This window comes from Trachypithecus francoisi, unplaced genomic scaffold (genome assembly GCF_009764315.1).
Source record: "Trachypithecus francoisi isolate TF-2019V2 unplaced genomic scaffold, Tfra_2.0 Contig00025, whole genome shotgun sequence".
NCBI classification, from domain to species: Eukaryota; Metazoa; Chordata; class Mammalia; order Primates; family Cercopithecidae; genus Trachypithecus; species Trachypithecus francoisi.
The window spans coordinates 555,602-573,070 of NW_022680462.1; the positions used below are offsets into that span (position 1 = coordinate 555,602).

The 17,469-nt window shown below is 41.8% G+C and overlaps 2 protein-coding genes across 15 annotated transcripts in view; one reads left to right on the forward strand and one right to left on the reverse strand.

The window, feature by feature from the left end:
• Nucleotides 1–17,469, reverse strand: part of CCNY (cyclin Y) — a 331,884-nt gene that overhangs the window by 247,981 nt on the left and 66,434 nt on the right. The gene's annotated exons all lie outside the window — the stretch shown is intronic.
• LOC117093088 (translation initiation factor IF-2-like) overlaps nt 1–17,469 on the forward strand; it is a 119,594-nt gene that overhangs the window by 8,042 nt on the left and 94,083 nt on the right. For 3 of the 14 annotated variants that reach the window (XR_004443155.1, XR_004442886.1, XM_033228163.1), the window contains exon 3: nt 4,495–4,804. The exons of 8 other annotated variants lie outside the window; for them this stretch is intronic. The gene's annotated coding sequence lies outside the window, so the exon portion shown is untranslated. 3 more of the 14 variants (XM_033228955.1, XM_033231160.1, XM_033229430.1) reach the window with 3 other exon arrangements.

Sequence of the window (17,469 nt, forward strand, 5' to 3'; positions counted from 1 at the left end):
TGTGATAGATCAAAATAAAGCTTACCTAACCTAGGGAAGCTGCATACAGTTGAAGAGCTATATTCATCTTAACCTGGCCCTGACAGCTCTTCAACATGTTTTTCTTTTCCAAGTTCCACATTGCTTCACCATGTCCTTTTAACAGCCCCATTTTTTATTTTATCCATCACACGAACTTGTAGTTGGTTCTGCCTGCAGCGTTTCTCCATGATATAACCTCATCATATACACTCAGGAGCCTGAGAAATGAGTATCACAAACCACAGAGTCTTCTTGTTGCTTAGTTACTGTCCTGCATTTCCTGGGGACTTTACCTTGGCAAAGTATATGATGCTACGTTTTAATGAATGTTGATCAGTCACTGTATGATAAATGCCAGGAAAAACAGTGAGAGATAAAAAGAAAGAAGTGTGAATCCTGCTCTTCTGCCTATATCCCAGCTCCATTTTCACGTCTTTTTGTATCAGCCCCCAGAATCTGGGGTCGTCTGTTTGAAAATGAGATCGATTTCATAACATCTGTATAGCTCTGCTTGCTGTGGTACTGGGCTGGAAAGAGGCAGGTCAAAGCAGGTGCCCCCCTCACCAGTGTGCCCTGAGGATGCAAAGGCCCTGTTTGCCTGGTGGTAACACCTTCAGTGCCCATTAGGGGGCCCAAAATTGCCAGTTGTCTATCCCTTTGGGACTGACGCCTTAAAATCTCATTTTGTCTTTGAGAAGTGGTATTTGGAATGTTCACACATCAAAATGTTACCGTTTTCTGCTAGCACAGTACCAGCTAGTGTATCTTAGCCAGCTGGCTCACCTCTCAAGGCACTAAAGGAACAGAAAAACACAGGGCAATCCCTGTAAGCCTCATTCCTTCACTCGGTAACCTGTGAGAAGCTACAGAGAAAGGACCAGTGAGAGCACAGGATCAGCTCTTGCTGGGGAGCCACCATAGAGGGCCTGGAGCACTCAGAGGAAAACATGGGGACATCAAGTATACAGGAGATCAGACGAAAAACAGTAAAGTCAGCTCCGGAAAGACTCATACCTCTCACCCCCACTGCCTCAACCTCCTCTCAAGGTGTAGAGTTCACAGCTTTTCCTTGGGAAGCTTCTGTGTCTACAGTGCTCAACAGAAGAGACGAACCGGGTTTAGGTTACTATCTTCCATACCCTAAATGTGAACATTGTAATATTGGAAGTACAGTAGCAAAAGGAAAGCACTTCTCAGGAAGGAAAAATACATCTACTCCTGCTAACAGTTTTCTCCATTCACAAAATATTACTGATTTTTTTAAACTTTGGAAAGAATATTAATATTCATAGATGTCAGATTAGTTGGGCAAAATATGCTAAAAATTGCCATTTAGTTTATAATAGTGAAAAACTGAATGCAACCTAAACGCCCATGAATGATAGCTAGTTACATACAGTGGACTACAATGGAATTCTATGAAGTCATAAAAATAAGGATGTACATCTGTATTTATTGTTACAGAAAGAAAGCCACAAAATACTGTCGAGAGAGAAAGCAGACCGCAAAACTGAATATATATGCAAAGAGATGTCGTTAGGGATATTTACTGTTAAACAGTGATTAACTTAGTTGTCTTTTTTTTCTCTGTTCTTTCTTTTCTTTTTCCTTTTTTGCTTTAAATCTGTATCTTTTTAAAAAGCAATAATACATTTCCTCCCTCCAAAAAAGAATAGCCTAGTGAAATCTTTTACTTCAAATGCTTTTCCCCTTATTAATCTTTGTATCAACCATTGTGGTTTGCTAAAACCAGGAAGGATTGTAGAGTAGAATCCATGCCCACGATAGAACAAAATCGAAGCAGGAAGACACTTCATATGTGGTTATAAGACCAGGAGGACCAGGAGACAAAGGGAAGCCATGGTGTGTGTGTGTGTGTTTTGTTTTGAGAGAGTGTCGCTTTGTCACCCAGGCTGGAGTACAGTGGTACCATCATAGCTCACTGCAGCCTCCAACCCCTGGGCTCTAGCAATCCTCCCACCTAAGCCTCTCTAGTATCAGGGACTACAGGTGTGCATCACCACATCCAGCTAATTTTTAGTTTAGTTTTTTTTTTTTTTTTGAGACAGGGTCTTGCTATGTTGCCCAGACTGGTCTGAAACTCGTAGGCTCAAGTAAACCTCCCAAAGCACTGGGATTACAGGTGCGAGCCACCACACCCAGCCTAGAAGCAATGGTTCTGATCCAGGAAAAGTGCAGCCTGGAAACTCAGCATTATGTACAGAATCTTAGCTCTTAGACTAAAAGGCATCAGCTGGTACAGTGTCTTGCCTTTGGGCACCGAACGTGTTAGCTTCCATTTTATTTAACTTACTGTAAAATTATATTAGCTATGCTGCCACTTAAGCCAAGATGCTTTCTGTCGAGTCACTTAGGTTCCATCCTTTTGAGGGCCCTGCCGTTTCATTGCCTCTCCTTTCCCATTCCCCTCCCCAAGGCTGTACTTTGAGTAACTGTATGTGCATTTTCCTGTGCCTTTTCATTATTAAAACACTGTAAAAGGTAATGTCTCTAAAATGCAAACCATAGTCTTCTCCATTGAAAAATATTTTCCAGGCCAGGCCCTCCACCTGGATGACAGAGTGAGACTCTGTCTCACAAAAACAAAAAAACTCATTAAACTGTATAACTAAAATGGGCGCATTTTATGTAACTCATATCTCAGTAAAGTGTATTTATTTATTTATTTATTTATTTATTTATTTATTTATTTTGCAACAAGGTCTTGCCCCGTTGCCCAGGTTAAAGTGCAGTGGCATAATCATGGTTCACTGTAGCCTTGAACTCCTGGACTCAAGTGATCCTCCTACCACAGCCTCCTCCCAAGTAGTTGGGACCATGGGCATGTGCCACCATGCCCAGCTATTTTTTTTTTAAGAGATGAGGGGCTGGCTTTGTTGCCCAGGCTGGTCTCGAACTTCTGACCACAAGAGATCCTCCTGGTCTTGGCTTCCCAAAGTTCTGGGATTACAGGTGTGAACTACCATGCCTGACCAAAGTTGATTTGAAAAAATGAAAAGGGGACCGAGCACAGTGGCTCACACTTGTAATCAATCCCAGCACGTTGGGAGGCTGAGGCTGGTGGATCACCTGAGGTAGGGAGTTCGAGACCAGGCTGACCAACATGGATAAACTCTGTCTCTACTAAAAATACAAAATTAACTGGGCGTGGTGGCACATGCCTGTAATCCCAGCTACTTGGGACGCCTCAGCTTGAACCCAGTAGGTGGAGGCTGCAGTGAGCCGAGATCATGCCATTGCACTCCAGCCTAAGAAACAAGAGCGAAACTCTCTCAAAAAAAAAAAGAAAGAAAGAAAGAGTTCTGGGCTTGGTGGCTCACGCCTGTAATCCCAATACTTTGGGAGGCCAAGGTGGGCGGATCACCTGAGGTCAGGAGTTCAAGACCAGCCTGGCCAACATGGCCACAAACCCCTCTCTACTAAAAATACAAAAAATTAGCTGAGTGTGGTGGCACACGCCTGTAGTCCCAGCTATTCAAGCAGCTGACACACAAGAATCGCTTGAACCTAGGAGGCAGAGGTTGCAGTGAGCCAAGATCATGCCACTGCATTCCAGTCTGGGTGATAGAGTGAGACTCCATGTCAAAAAATGACACAAAACAAAAATGAAAGGGAAATAAGAGTCATTACCAATATAATTAGGTTTAAATTTTTAGTTAAAATCAAATTTTGACTGAACTAGGATTGCCAAAAATGTCCTTAACTTCGTATCTCCAAATAAAACTCTTGCAGTTAATTTATGTTGTTTATACAGCTAGCTAATTCTCTATATTTTTATAGTATGTTGACACTTAAAATTTCAGTCTCTTCTAGTGGTTCCATGAGTGGGACTGAGGGGGTAATGGGTGTTCTCATTATAGCCTTCAGAAGGCTGCCTATATATAAGTGTGCACAAATAACTATTATTCAGAGAATTAGAATCATCACAAAATATCCTTTATGAAGGATAAATATAGGCTACTGTATCCTTTATGACTGTTAAATATAGCCTAATGTTTCTTTTATTCTTCAGACCCAGTTCAACTGTATAGAAAAAAAATGTATGCACAAAAGCAGCACTCTATAATTAAAAAAATATTCCTTATTGGTCTTTTGGATTTTGGTTCTGCATAAGTATGAGTTTCTCATCAGGCCTCCCTCTCTAGACTACTAAAGCCTAAAGCAATACTTCCCTCTCTCAGCTCTTAGAGGAATTACTGGGTGTCTTGTTTATTTGGCAATTCCATGCTTACACACTCTTCAATGGGATCTTCAGCTCCTTGAGACCACAGTAGATACCTAAGTATTTGTCAGTGTAATTTTTTGTATTGATTTACTGAATTCAAAAGGTTTATACAAATATTTTGTTTACAGGGTTTCATTACAATCCAAATAAGCTTGTATGCTTAGTAATTCCAAAAATGTTGTAGGTATTCAAATTAGCGTTGCTCATTCATGCCATTTAATTTACAGAGCTCAGCTGCAGTAGTTTTCTCCAGTGGATGATGTAAGGGAGTCATTGGCAGAGAAGCAAGAGACTTGGCTTCAGAGTGGGCAGTAACAGGGCTGAATCTGGTTTTACAAAGCAGGTACTGTAAAGCTCTCATTGCCTCTCTGAGGACAAGGCTTTGAGCCATGAGTCCCAGGGTCCTCTAAGTGGAGGCTTCTTAAAGGAATTGAGCCTCGTTTCCTGGATTTGAGGTTTATTCTTTTTCACATTCCCTATGTACACCAAATATATTTAGTATTTATTATATTTTAAGTTTAAACCTTTGGAATTTTTTTTTTTAGACAGAGTCTCACTCTCGCCCAGGCTGGAGTGCAGTGGCGTAACCTCAGCTCACTGCAACCTCCGCCTCCCAGGTTCAAGCGATTCTCCTACCTCAGCCTCCTGAGTAGCTGCGACTACAGGCATGTGCACACCATGCCCTGCTAATTTTTGTATTTTTAGTAGAGACAGGGTTTCATCATGTTTGCCAGGCTGGTCTCAAACTCCTTACCTCAGGTGATCTGCCTGCCTTGGCCCCCGGACATGTCGGGATTACAGGCGTGAGCCACTGCGCCAGGCTGCAGTTTGATGAGTTTTGAGAAAGTAATATACGCATGTAACCACCATCACCACAATGAAGATCTAGAACATTTCCATCATCCCCAAATTCCCTGGTACTCATCCCTGGTCCCAGGCAAGCCCTCATCTGTTTTCTGTTACTGCGGATCAGATTTGTCTTTTCTAGAGTCTCATAAAAATGTGATCTTACGAAATGTGTAGACTCTTGTGCGTAAGGTTTCTTTTCCTCAGCATAATGTTTTTAGACTTGTCTATGTTGCATGAATGAGTGGTTCATTTCTGTTTATCACTGAGTATTTTTCCAATGTATGTATATACCACAATTTGTTTATATACCACAAATGTTGATGGACATTTAGGCTTTGTCCAGTTTTGTCTATTATAAATAAAGCCATTATGAACATCTGTGTACAAGTTTTTGTGTGTACATGTTTTCTCTTGGGTAAATATCTAGGAGTAAGACTACTGGGTTGTATGCTAAGTGTATGTTTAATTTTAAAAGAAATGGCAGCCGGGTGCAGTGGCTCACACCTATAATCCCAGCACTTTGGGAGGCCGAAGTGGACAGATCACCTGAGGTCAGGAGTTCAAGACCAGCCTAGCCAACATGGCGAACCCCCATGTCTACTAAAACTACAAAAAAAATTAGCCGGGCATGGTGGCACACGCCTGTAATCCCAGCTACTTGGGAGGCTGAGGCAGGAGAATCGCTTGAACCCGGGAGGTGGAGGTTGCAGTGAGCTGAGCTCACACCACTGCTCTCCAGCCTGAGCGACAGTGCGAGACTCCATCTCAAAAAAAAAAAAAAAAAACGCCAAACTGCTTTCCAAAGTCCTGGTACCATCTTACAACCCACCAGTAAAGTTTTGAGAGTTGTCGCTGCCGTACGTTCTCACTGGTAATAACTTGCTATTATCAGTCTTTTTAATTTTCACCATTCTAATGGATATGTAGTGGTATCTAACTGTGGTTTTACTTTGCATTTCCCTGATGACTAATGATGTTGACATATTTTTGTGTGCATGTTGGATATTCATGTATCTTTGTAAAGTGCCTATTCAGTGTGTTTTCCAATTTAGTTGGGTTGGTTGTCTTCTTATTCAGTTGTAATAATTATTCATATTCTAGATACAATACCTTTGGCAGATATGTAGATATGTGTTGTGTGACTATTTTCTCCCAGTCTGTGACTTGTCTTCATTTTGTTAGCATTGTCTTTTGAAGAGCAGAAGTCTTTAACTTTGTAAAAGTCTAATTTTTAGCTATCTTCTTTTATAGCTCTTGTCTTTGTTTGTGTGTGTGTGTGTGTCTTCAATTATCTAAGAACTCTTTGACTCCCTCCAGATCATGTAAATGTTCTCCTATGTTTTATTTTAGACATTTTAAGTTTTACCTTTTTTTTTTTTTTTTTTGAGACAGAATCTCTCTCTGTCACACAGGATGGAGTGTAGCGGCACGATCTCAGCTCACCACAGCCTCTGCCTCTCAGGTTCAAGCAATTCTGCCTCAGCCTCCCAAGTAGCTGGGACTACAGGAGGTAGTCCCACTGCCACACCCGCTAATTTTTGTATTTTTAGTAGAGATGGAGTTTCACCATGTTGGCCAGTGTGGTCTTGATCTCCTGACCTGGTGATCCACCCGCCTCATTCTCCCATAGTGCTGGGATTACAGGCGTGAGCCACCGCACCCATCCAAGTTTTACCTTTTAAGCTTAGGTACACGGTCCAATTTGAGGTGAATTTTGTGTATGAGTAAGTTAATAATCAATGTTCATTTTTTCCCATATGGTTATCCAGCTTTTCCTGCACCATTTGTTGAAAAGACTTTCTCCTATTGACTTACTATGGCCACTTTGTCAAAAATTACTTGCCCATAGACGTGGGTTCATTTATTTTGTTCCATTAATCCAAATGTTGATCCCATAATAATAATGTAGCTTTAGACTGAAGTGCAGTGGCATGATCACAAGTCATTGCATCCTCCACCACCCAGACTCAAGCAATCCTCCTGTCTCAGCCTTCCAAATAACTGAGACCACAGGTGTGCACCACCACACCTGGCTATTTTGCTGCTGTTTGTTTTTGTAGAGATGGGGTTTCACCACATTGCCCAGGCTGATCTTGAATTCCTGGGCTGAAGCAGTCTTCTCACCTCAGCCTCCAAAAGTGCTGGGATTATAGGTGTGAGCCACCATGCCCCACCCCTGCTGGGATTTCAGTTAAGATTACATTGTATCTATGGAACAATTTGGGAAAAATGGTCATTATCATATTTAGTCTTGTAGTTCATAGACATAGTATATCTCCATTTATTTGCATCTTTAATTTTCAACATAATATTCAGCAATGTTTTTATAGTTTTAATTGTATAGGTGCCTTGCATGTATTATGTTAAATTTATCCCTAACTAGTCCATGTTTTTGATACTAGAGTAAACGGTGTGTGTGTGTGTGTGTGTATATATATATATCTATATTTTTTAGACGGAGCCTCACTCTGTCACCGAGGCTGGAGTGCAGTGGTGTAATCATAGCTCACTACAGCCTTGACCTCCTGAGCTCAAGCAGTCCTCCTGCCTCAGCCTCCCAAGTAGCTGGGATGACAGTGTGCAGTACCACACCCAGCTAATTTTTTTTTTTTATTGAGACAAGGTCTTGCTGTGTTGCCCAGGCTGGTCTCAACTTCCTGGACTCAAATGATCTTCCCTTCTCAGCCTCTCAAAGTGCTGGAATTACAGGTGTGAGCCACCCTGCCCAGCCAGAGGCATTGTTTTTGATACTATAGTAAATATTTTTTTTAAATTTCCAGGTGGTCATTGCTAGTATGCAGAAAATATTGTTTTGTATTAACCTATGCTAAAGTCACTTACTATTTTGATTTGCTTTTCATAAAGATTCCTTAAATGTTTCTACATACACAATCATGTCATCTGCAGATAGACAGTTTTATTTCTTCTTTTCAGCCTGTATGGTTTTCTTTGCCTTTTTCTTGCCTATTGTACTGGCTAGGACTTCCAGAGTAATGTTTAATAGAAATCCTGAGACTGGACATCCTTGCCTTATTTTCAATCTGAGGAGAAAGTATTCGGTTGTTCATCATTAACGGATGATGTTAACTGAAGGTTTTTCAGAGATTGTGTACTCTACCAGGATGAAGAAGGTCCCCTCTACTTCAAGTTTGCTAACAGTTTTAAAATTGTGAATGGGTGGCAAATTTTGTTAAATATTTTTCTGCATCTAATAAGAGGATTGCATATGATTTTTCTCCTTTATTCTGTAATATGGTAGTTATGTTGATTTTTTTAGTGTTAAACCAAGCTTGCATTCTTGGGATAAACTCCACTTAGTTGTGATGCATTATCCTTGCTGTATATTGCTGAATTCAATTTGCCAAAAATTTAATTAAGGATTTTTGCATCTGTATTCAGTGAGGTATACTGGTCTCTAGTGTTCTTTCCTTTCAGTGTCATTGGGCTCAAAAAAATGACTAGAGAAGTGATCTCTTTATTTTTAGAATGAATTTGTGTGTGTTTGTTAATTGTTTTTTTCCTTAAATATTTGATAGAATTTACTGCTAAAGCCACCTCAGTCTGAAATTTCTTTGTGAGAAGTTTTAATTCATAATTAAATTTCCTTTGTATATGTAGGGCTAGTTTCCTGTTTTTTTGTTTTTGGTTTTTTTTTTTTTTGAGACAGAGTGTCACAGTGTCGCCCGGGCTGGAGTGCAATGGCGCGATCTCGGCTCACTGCAACCTTTACCTCCCGGGTTCAAGCAATTCTCCTGTCTCAACCTCCCGAGTAGCTGGGATTACAGGCACCTGCCACCATGCCCAGCTAATTTTTTGTATTTTTAGTAGAGACAGGGTTTCACTATGTTGGCCATACTGGTCTCAAACTCCTGAGATGATAATTTTTTGTATTTTTAGTAGAGACGGGGTTTCATTATGTTGGCCAGGCTGGTCTCAAACTCCTGACCTCATGATTCACCCACCTCAGCCTCCCAAAGCACTGAGATTACAGCGTGAGCCACTGCGCCTGGCCTTCTTTCTATAGTTTCTTGAATCACTATGGTTAATCGGCATTCAACCAATTTGTCCATTTTATCTATGCCATTGAATTTATTTACATAATTATAATTTTTTTTGTTTTACTGTCTGCAAGATCTGTGGTGATATCATCTCTTTCATTTCTAATGTTGGTAATTTTTTCTTTTCCTCCTTGCTCTTATTGTTTGTTTATTTTGAGACAGGTTCTCATTCTGTCACCCAGACCGGGCTGGAACACAGTAGCAATCATAACTCAGTCAGCCTCAAACTCCTGGTCTCAGGCAGTCCTCCTGCCTCAGCCTCTCAAATTGTTGGAATTACAGGTGTGAGCTAGCCACTGTGTTCAGCCTCTTTTAATTCCTGTATGTATTAGCCAGTTGAAGTGGCTTACTTGAACCCAAGAGTTCTGGGCAACACAGCAAGACCTCATCTCTACAAATAGTTTTAAAAATTAGCTGGGGCATGGTGGCGCACACCTGTGGTCTCAGCTACTCGAGAGGCTGAGACAGGAGGATCTCTTGAGCTAGGGCAGTCAAGGCTTCAGTAAGCCGTGATCACGCCACTGCACTCCGGCCAAAAAATAAATAAATAAACATAGAAAATCTGAGTAGCCCTATATATACTAAGGAAATTTAATTATCAATTAAATTGTCACCTGAGTAACAGAGTGAGACCATGTCTCAAGGGAAGCAGGGGGAGGGGAGAGTCTTGTATTTATTATTTCCTTTCTTTTACTTTGTTTTACTTTGGTTTAATTTGTTCTTCTTTTACTATCTTTTTTTTTTTTTACTGAGTCATCATTATTGTTCTACCACTCGAATCACTGCATTGCTGCTGCTAAATGGCCAACAGATCCTTGCATAGAAACAAAAAAAGCTCTTGCTTTTCAGTATTACCAAAGGGAAATGTGTAGTCAGAACTGCAAGAAAATTGCCGTGTGATCCAGCTTCTGTCACATTTTAGTTTACAATACAGGAGCATAAAGTAGCTATTTAACTACCTCAAAAATAAGAAAATAATTTACCTTTCTGTGTATAACCTAATTAAAACCATGTCAGATCCAGCAAACCTGATTTTCATCTCTCTCCAGTAGATATAGGAGTATATATTAGTATTTCTACATCATGACTAGATAGGGGACTAAATTAAAATTGGCTACTCAGTTATCAGTTGTAAGGCCCACAGTTACACCTGGGTAGGTGGGTAGTTGCACATGCACACAGTTGGTGGTCACAACTCTACTTTCTTGCCCTTCTCCTTAACATGGAGCTATTTAATCTTATTTATTTATTTAGAAATAGGGTCTGGCTCTGTCACCTTGGCTGGAGTGCAGTGGCACAATCATGGGTAGAGACAAGGTCTTGCTGTGTTGCCCAGGCTGGCCTCAAACTCCTAGTCTCAAGTGATCTTCCCACCTCAGCCTCCGGAGTAGCTGGGACTATAGACACACACAACCACGCTCTGCCAATTTTGAAATTTTTTGTAGAAATGAGGTCTCCCTATGTTGCCCAGGCTGATCTTGAACTCTTGGCCTCAAGCAGTCCTCCCACCTCAGCCTACCAAGTGCTAGGATTACAGGCAAGAGCCACCATGCCAGGCTGGTGTTAGCCCTGTATGTACATGTTACTAACAGTGGTTGTGTAGATCACTCCTCCAAAGGGAAAGTCTCTCTAGATGGGTCTTTGACCCAGTTAAGCAGTAGCTTCCTCCAAATGGTGCCCACCTGTCCATTGACTAGGACATTTGAAGACAAAGTGAGTCTTCACTCACCATCACCATTCCCCACATCTCCTTTCCCTGGGAGCGCACACACTTAGGAGGGCAGTGCTGCTTCATCCACAAGCGGTGACAGCCAGCCAGGATTTGTGAAATGTCTCTCAAGGAAATGTGCTCTCTTCCATGCTGAGAGATGCCACATGGTCACAGTGCAGTCTTCATGCAGTTATAGCTTAGACTTCCAGATTCAAACGTCAGAAACCAGCTTGGAATTTTCCTGATCCTAACTCAAACCTGGCGTAAGTCAAAGTTTAAATCCAGCAGGCTCCACAGGAAATCAGATAGAACGCAGGTGCTGCTTGGTCAAGCAAGGACCCTGGAGTAGAGAAATAGGTCATCTTGGTCATGAAAGCCACAACATCACCTGCAAGAGGACAAGCACTTGGTTCTGTTCACTGCTGTGCCCTCAACTCCTAGAATAGGACCTGGTGCAGAGTGTGATCAGAAAATATTTATTGAGTGCCAGGTACAGTGGCTCATGCCTGTAATCCTAACACATTGGAAGACTAAGGTGGGAGGATCACTTGAGCCCAGGAGTTTGAGACCAACCTGGGTGACATAGGGAGACCCTATCTCTATAAAAAATAAACTTAAAAAAAAAATTAGGCCAGGCACGATGGCTCACGCCTGTAATCCCAGCACTTTGGGAAATTGAAGCGGATGGATAGTCTGAGGTCAGGAGTTCAAGACCAGCCTGGCCAACTTGGTGAAACCCCATCTCTACTAAACTACAAAAATTAACCAGGCATGGTGGTGGGCGCCTATAATCCCAGCTACTCAGGAGGGTGAGGCAAGAGAATCGCTTGAACCTGAGAGGTGGAGGTTGCAGTGAGGTGAGATTGTACCACTGCACTCCAGCCTGGGCGACAGAGCGAGACTTGGTCTACACACTTTGTAATCTAAAACATTCTCTACCAATACTTCAATCAGTGAATTCTTGCTTCATTGATACATTCTAGTATTCAGTGGTGATTTTAATACACTGTTTTGGTATTTTCTGCTTTCAGTTTTCATTGCTGTGGCCATTGCCTTAAACAGAAACAAAAAACTAAAACAATTTTACAACCATCCAAAAGAGGCTTGGAAAGTTTTTTTTGGCTAGATGTCCATAGCACAATTTAATTCAGTAAACATAAACAGTTAAAATTATTCCAGTACAAAACCATGTTTTAAAAAAGAAATTACACCAAATTTTGGCAACAGCACCCAGGAAATAAGCATTCTTTTACATTTGGTTCAAACTTTCTGAATGGCAGTTGTGCAACACTTGTTGTGAAAAGCTTTAGAATATTATAAACATGTTAATCCCATATTTTCATTTCTGTGAATTCATCCAAAAGAGATAACAATGGATGTGGGTAGAGACAGAGCCGTATGGAATGCACACCGCAGTGATGAACACGTAGTCCAGCTCTGCCATCAAGGAGAAGGTGAGAACATGGGGGAAGATTTTTATCAAAGTTTCTTTTCTGGAGCATGTGCTCAGGTTAAACACCTGCTCTGTATCTGTAGCTTCCGACCCCTATCCCTGGCCAGCTCTGTTACTCCAGTACACTGCTAGGCAGGCAGAGTATGGCCAGAGTATTCACAACACTGCATCACTAAATCAAGTGGGATCTACACAATGGAATATACTAATGCATCATTAAAAATCACATTGTAAAAGAAGATTTAATAAAAAATGCACTGTATATGACATTTTAAAAATATTACTTATGTCAGTCACAATAAAAGACAAATATTGTCTGATTCCACTTATATGGGATAGAGTAGTCAAAATTATAGAGGCAGAAGGTAGAAATAGGTCTGGCTGGAAACTGGAATGAGATGTTCTTAGCGTTTCAGTTTTACAAGATGAAAAGAGTAATGGAGACAGATGGCGGTGGTGGTTGCACAACATTATGAATGTATTTAGTACTATTGAACTGCACACTTAAAAATGGGTAAGATGGCACAGTGAGATACCATCTCACACCAGTCAAAATGACTGTTACTAAAAAGTCAAAAAAAACATGCTGGGGAGCTTGTAGAGAAAAGGGAACGCTTGTACACTGCTAGTGGCGGTGTAAGTTAGTCCAGCCACTATGGCAATTCCTCAAAGAACTTAGAACTATCATTTGACCCAGCAATCCAATCACTGGGTATATACCCAAAGGAATATAAATTGTACTACCTTAAAGACACATGCATGTGACTGTTCGTTGAATCACTCTTTTTAATAACAAAGACATGAAATCAACCTAAATGCCTGTCAATGGTAGACTGGATAAAGAAAATGTGGTTCATATACACCATGGAATACTGTGCAGCCATAAAAAAGAACGAGATTATGTCCTCTGCAGAACGTGAATGGAGCTGGAGGCCATCATCCTTAGTAAACTAACACAGGAGCAGAAAACCAAATACCACATGTTCTTACTTATAAGTGGGAGCTAAATGATGAGAACACATGGACACAGAGGGGAACAACACACACTGAGGCCCCCTGGAGGGAGGAGGGTAAGAGGAAGGAGAAGATCAGAAAAGATAACTACCAGGTACTATGGTAGCTTAGTACCTGGGTGATGAAATAATCTGTACACCCAGCCACCCTGACATAAGTTTTCCTATATAACAAACCTGCACAGGTATCCCTGAAACTAAAATAAAAGTTTTTTTATAAGTTATTTAATGTTAATGGGACAATACTCATTGCAAGAATCAGACTTCAATTGCTAGCATAAGTAAATGACAGGCAGGAGATATTGAAAATGCAGTCTTACAGACATTCAAGGAGAGGACGCAGGACATTTCTGTGTCATAAATGTACTATGGAAAATAAAAATGAGAAAAATGGAAATACAAAAAAGTTATAAATTTCATATTATTTTACCACAATAAAAAATTTTTAATAAATTATAAATGGTGTGATATGATTTGGCTGTGTTCCACCCCAATCTCATCTTGAATTGTAGCTCCCACAGTTCCCATGTGTTGTGGGAGGGACCTGGTGGGAGATAATTGAATCATAGAGGTGGTTTCCCCCATACTGGTCTCTTGGTAGTGAATAAGTCTCATGAGATCTGATGGTTTGATAAGGGATTTCCCCTTTTGCTTGGCTCTCATTCTCTCTTGACTGCCACCATGTAAGATGTGCCTTTTGCCTTCCACCATGATTGTGAGGCCTCCCAGCCACATGGAACTGTGAGTCCATTAAACCCTTTTCTTTATAAATTACCCAGTCTCGAGTATGTCTTTACCAGCAGCGAGAGAACAGACTACTATGAGTGTGATCTAATTACCATAAAGGGAGAATGAGGACTATTGACACCAAAATATGAGATTGGGATTACAGCTCATTTTTATTTTCTTTTTCTGTTTATCTTTCCAGTTTGCTATGATGAATGTTTCATAATTAGAAAACAAAATTAAATGTTTCCAGCCCCACAAAAAATAACCAGTTTTTTACTTTTATTTATTTTTTTTTCCCCAAGATGACGTCTCTTTATCACCCAGGCTAGAGTGCAGTGGTGCAATCATGACTCTCTGCAATCTCCCCCTCCCAGGCTGAAGTGATCCTCCCACCTCAGCCTCCTGAGTAGCTGAGATTGCAGGAAAGCATCACCACACCAGGCTAGTCTTTTTTAATCTTTTTTGGTAGAGATGGTGTTTCAGCATGTTGCCCAGGCTGGTCTCAAACTCCTGAACTCAAGCGGTTCACCTGCCTCAGCATCCCAAAGTGTTGGGATTACAGGCATGAGCCACCGTGTCTGGCCATTTACTTTTAATCTTAGTAATTTATGCAGAGCCAGTTGTGTGGTGTTGTGGTCTCTCCCCACTTTGAGTTGACTGGATGATTGTGTAGATTGGGCTTGGGCACACTGAGTGGAGCCTAGAGCAAGGTAAACCACCTGGAGGCTCCTGTGCCTCAATCCAGCAGCAGGGATAGGCACGGGACTTCGTTGACAGTGAAAAAGTGCTTGTAGCCGAGAACCTGAAACAGACGCAAACTCGGGGAAATGACAGTTACATGGGCAAAGAGACCCAAAGGAATCTGTAAGTATCACCAGCTAACAAGCGACACAGCTCTACCTGCACATCCTACTTCAGTGCCTTAATATAAATAAAACAAATACTTCACAAATAATTTGCTGCAATATAAAGAAATTTGTGAAAATGGTATACTATGTGGAATCTGTATGTCCCCAGAGATGAGACTGAAAAGACAGTTATGAAACCAGTCTTTGGCCTTTGACGGTTTCCAGTTTTTGCCACACTTTCAAACACGAGTCCACGTGAGCTAGCCGTAGCCGTTTCAGGATCATGTGAAACGGACTATCATCCCTGGACTATAGGAAACTGAGGTGTGGGAAAGGTAAAGGAACTGGCCCTAGGTGGTTGTATGCAAGTTGGAAGCAAAGAGACAGCTAAGACCACATCTCCTGATTCCCAGTCTAAGGCACTTTTAATGACCTAAACAGTGCCTAGAAGGAAAGGTGGTAAGGAATCATAGGGAAAAGCCTAAGAGCTAAGCTAAAGGAAAGGCTGGGAGGACTGACTCATACCTGTAATCCTGGCATTTTGGGAGGCAAGGCAGGAGGATGGCTTGAGCGTAGGAGTTTGAGGCTACAGAGAGCCATAATCACACCACTGAATTCCAGCATGGGCAACAGAACAAGACCCCAACTCTTAAAAAAAAAAAAAAAAAAAAAGTAAAAAGGAGTACTCTATTAGGATAATGATAAGTGTAATTCTCCCATTTCCTCAACATAGTTCCCTCTAAAGATGTGTTCTACCAGATGGGGGGCAGATGCACATACCCCAGGATAAGATGGTTTACTAGGACATAAAATCTATGGTTTATTTTGTCACAAAAGAGGGGAAATGACCTGGTACCCTCACATCGTACTACATTAGACAGCCATGGGTCAGGAATGATGCATGTGGTGCCCTGAATTGGGTGTGAGGGCACCATAGTGAGAAGGATATGGTGTCCACATGCATTAGTTTGCACAGACAGGGGTTTACAAGTACCTAATATGAATTTTTTTTTTTTTTTTTTTTTTTTTTCCTGAGACGGTGTCTTGCTCTGTCACCCAGGCTGGAGTACAGTGGCGCAATCTCGGCTCACTGCAAGCTCCGCCTCCTGGGTTCACGCCATTCTCCTGCCTCAGCCTCCTGAGTAGCTGGGACTACAGGCACCTGCCACCACACCCAGCTAATTTTGTTTTTGTATTTGTAGTAGAGATGGAGTTTCACCGTGTTAGCCAGGATTGTCTTGATCTCCTGACCTCGTGTTCCGCCCACCTCCACCTCCCGAAGTGCTGGGATTACAGGCATGAGCCACCGCGCCTGGCCAGTATGAATTATCTTACATAGCTTTACTAAACAAACCCTTAGTCAAGTGCAAGGTAAACATAATGGCAATATAATTGATTCTAACAAGAAGGAACCAAACAAAAACAAAATTTTTTTTAGATAGAGTCTTGCTCTGTTGCCCAGGCTGGAGTGCAGTGGCACAATCACAGCTCACTGTGGCCACAAACTCCTGAACTCAAAGCCATCCTCTCACTTCAACCTCTCAAGTAGCTGGGACCACAGGCACACACCACCACGCTTGGCTAATTTTTAAATTTTTTGTAGAGAGGGGGTGTCCCAGGCTGGTCTTGAACTCCTGTGCTTAAACAGTCCTCCCACCTTAACCTCCCAAAGTGTTGGGATTACAGGCATGAGCCACGACACCCAGCCAAAAAAAAAAAATTTTGGGTGGGGGGGATGGGATCTCCCTCTGTTGCCCGGGCTGGAGTGCAGTGGCACAATCTTAGATCACTGCAGCCTCGACCTCCCTGGGCTCAAGTGATCCTCCCAAGTAGCTGGGACTGAAGGCACATGCCACCATGCCTAGCTAATTTTTGTATTTTTTGTAGAGACGGTCTGGCTATGTTGCCCACACTGGTCTTGAACTCCTGGGCTCAGGTGATCCACCTGCCTCAGCCTCCCAAAATGCTGGGACTATAGGCATGGGCCACTGCGCTCAACCAAAAATAAGTTTTTAATTATCAAGAACATTTGAAATATAAAATTATATCCTCTGTTTTTTGTTTTGTTAATTGAGACGGTCTTGATCTGTGGCCCAGGCTAGAGTGCAGTGGTGCAGTCATAGCTCACTGCAGCCTCAAACTCCTGGGCTCAAAGGATCCTCCTCCCTCAGCCTCTCAAGTAGCTGGGACTACAGGCACGCACTACCATGTCTACTTTAGTTATTTTGCTTTTGTAGAGACAGGATCTGGGTATGTTGACCAGCCTGGTTTCCAACTCCTGGCCTCAAGCAGTCCTCCTGCCTCAGCCTCCCAAAGTGTTGGGATGATAGACATGAGCCACTGTGATTTCCAATCCTCTGTTTTATTTTGTTTTGTTGAGACAGGGTTTCACCATGTTGCCCAGGCTGGTCTCGAACTCCTGGACTCAAGCAATCCTCCTACCTCGGTCTCCCAAAGTACTAGGATTACAGGCATGAGCCACCATTCCTAGCCAATCTTCTGTTTTTAATAGTGAACTCACCCTGGTGAATAATACACCTT